This window comes from Rhipicephalus microplus, unplaced genomic scaffold (assembly GCF_043290135.1).
Source record: "Rhipicephalus microplus isolate Deutch F79 unplaced genomic scaffold, USDA_Rmic scaffold_124, whole genome shotgun sequence".
NCBI classification, from domain to species: domain Eukaryota; kingdom Metazoa; phylum Arthropoda; class Arachnida; order Ixodida; family Ixodidae; genus Rhipicephalus; species Rhipicephalus microplus.
The window spans coordinates 481,840-485,000 of NW_027464696.1; positions in this window are offsets into that span (position 1 = coordinate 481,840).

Here is a 3,161-nt window from a genome sequence, read left to right on the forward strand (position 1 = left end):
AGCCGGGGCGAGCCCGGGTGCGGCACCACCGGGAAAACTGTGGCAAACAGACATGGCGATCGAGTGAGTGGGCCGCCAGCCAGGCTCAGCCAAAAAGTGCCAAGTCCGAACTGCGTCAGCCGGGGCGGCAAAAAACCGCGTCAGCCGGGGCGGCGCAAAAAACCGCGTCTGCCGGGGCGGCGCGAAAACCGCGTCTGCCGGGGCGGCGCGAAAACTGCGTCAGCCGGGGCGAAAGAAAAAAAAAACGCGTCTGCCGGGGCGAGCCCGGGTGCGGCACCACCGGGAAAACTGTGGCAAACAGACATGGCGATCGAGTGAGTGGGCCGCCAGCCAGGCACAGCCGAAAAGTGCCAAGTCCGAACTGCGTCTGCCGGGGCGGCACGAAACCGCGTCAGCCGGGGCGGCGCGAAAACTGCGTCAGCCGGGGCGAAAGAAAAAAAAAACGCGTCTGCCGGGGCGAGCCCGGGTGCGGCACCACCGGGAAAACTGTGGCAAACAGACATGGCGATCGAGTGAGTGGGCCGCCAGCCAGGCTCAGCCAAAAAGTGCAAAGTCCGAACTGCGTCAGCCGGGGCGGCAAAAACCGCGTCAGCCGGGGCGGCGCAAAAAACCGCGTCTGCCGGGGCGGCACGAAACCGCGTCAGCCGGGGCGGCGCGAAAACTGCGTCAGCCGGGGCGAAAGAAAAAAAAAAAACGCGTCTGCCGGGGCAAGCCCGGGTGCGGCACCACCGGGAAAACTGTGGCAAACAGACATGGCGATCGAGTGAGTGGGCCGCCAGCCAGGCACAGCCGAAAAGTGCAAAGTCCGAACCGTGTCAGCCGGGGCGACGCAAAAACCGCGTCAGCCGGGGCGGCGCGAAAACCGCGTCAGCCGGGGCGGCACGAAACCGCGTCAGCCGGGGCGGCGCGAAAACTGCGTCAGCCGGGGCGGCGCGAAAACCTCGTCAGCCGGGGCGAGCGAAAAGGGGGGGGGGGAACCACGTCTGCCGGGGCGAAAGAAAAAAAAACGCGTCTGCCGGGGCGAGCCCGGGTGCGGCACCACCGGGAAGACTGTGGCAAACAGACATGGCGATCGAGTGAGTGGGCCGCCAGCCAGGCTCAGCCCAAAAAGTGCTAAGTCCGAACTGCGTCAGCCGGGGCGGCAAAAACCGCGTCAGCCGGGGCGGCGCGAAAACCGCGTCTGCCGGGGCGGCGCGAAAACTGCGTCAGCCGGGGCGAGCCCGGGTGCGGCACCACCGGGAAAACTGTGGCTAACAGACATGGCGATCGAGTGAGTGGGCCACCAGCCAGGCTCAGCCAAAAAGTGCTAAGTCCGAACTGCGTCAGCCGGGGCGGCAAAAACCGCGTCAGCCGGGGCGGCAAAAACCGCGTCAGCCGGGGCGGCGCAAAAACCGCGTCTGCCAGGGCGGCACGAAACCGCGTCAGCCGGGGCGGCGCGAAAACTGCGTCAGCCGGGGCGAGCCCGGGTGCGGCACCACCGGGAAAACTGTGGCAAACAGACATGGCGATCGAGTGAGTGGGCCGCCAGCCAGGCTCAGCCAAAAAGTGCCAAGTCCGAACTGCGTCAGCCGGGGCGGCAAAAAACCGCGTCAGCCGGGGCGGCGCAAAAAACCGCGTCTGCCGGGGCGGCGCGAAAACCGCGTCTGCCGGGGCGGCGCGAAAACTGCGTCAGCCGGGGCGAAAGAAAAAAAAAACGCGTCTGCCGGGGCGAGCCCGGGTGCGGCACCACCGGGAAAACTGTGGCAAACAGACATGGCGATCGAGTGAGTGGGCCGCCAGCCAGGCACAGCCGAAAAGTGCCAAGTCCGAACTGCGTCTGCCGGGGCGGCCCGAAACCGCGTCAGCCGGGGCGGCGCGAAAACTGCGTCAGCCGGGGCGAAAGAAAAAAAAAACGCGTCTGCTGGGGCGAGCCCGGGTGCGGCACCACCGGGAAAACTGTGGCAAACAGACATGGCGATCGAGTGAGTGGGCCGCCAGCCAGGCACAGCCGAAAAGTGCTAAGTCCGAACTGCGTCTGCCGGGGCGGCACGAAACCGCGTCAGCCGGGGCGGCGCGAAAACCGCGTCTGCCGGGGCGGCACGAAACCGCGTCAGCCGGGGCGGCGCGAAAACTGCGTCAGCCGGGGCGAGCCCGGGTGCAGCACCACCGGGAAAACTGTGGCAAACAGACATGGCGATCGAGTGAGTGGGCCGCCAGCCAGGCACAGCCGAAAAGTGCTAAGTCCGAACTGCGTCAGCCGGGGCGGCAAAAACCGCGTCTGCCGGGGCGGCGCGAAAACTGCGTCAGCCGGGGCGAAAGAAAAAAAAAACGCGTCTGCCGGGGCGAGCCCGGGTGCGGCACCACCGGGAAAACTGTGGCAAACAGACATGGCGATCGAGTGAGTGGGCCGCCAGCCAGGCACAGCCGAAAAGTGCCAAGTCCGAACTGCGTCTGCCGGGGCGGCCCGAAACCGCGTCAGCCGGGGCGGCGCGAAAACTGCGTCAGCCGGGGCGAAAGAAAAAAAAAAACGCGTCTGCCGGGGCGAGCCCGGGTGCGGCACCACCGGGAAAACTGTGGCAAACAGACATGGCGATCGAGTGAGTGGGCCGCCAGCCAGGCACAGCCGAAAAGTGCTAAGTCCGAACTGCGTCTGCCGGGGCGGCACGAAACCGCGTCAGCCGGGGCGGCGCGAAAACCGCGTCTGCCGGGGCGGCACGAAACCGCGTCAGCCGGGGCGGCGCGAAAACTGCGTCAGCCGGGGCGAGCCCGGGTGCAGCACCACCGGGAAAACTGTGGCAAACAGACATGGCGATCGAGTGAGTGGGCCGCCAGCCAGGCACAGCCGAAAAGTGCTAAGTCCGAACTGCGTCAGCCGGGGCGGCAAAAACCGCGTCAGCCGGGGCGGCGCAAAAACCGCGTCTGCCGGGGCGAATGCAAAAAAAAACAAAGAAAAAAGCCCGCGCTTAATCAAAAGAAAACAAAGAAAAAAGCTTGCGCTTAATCAAAAGAAAACAAACAAAAAAAGTTCGCGCTTAAGCCTGGCGGTGGAACCACCGGGGCAAACAGACCTGGCGATCGAGTGAGTGGGCCGCCAGCCGGGGTGAGCCAAAAAGTGCAAAGTCCGAACCGCGTCAGCCGGGGCGACGCAAAAACCGCGTCAGCCGGGGCGGCGCGAAAACCGC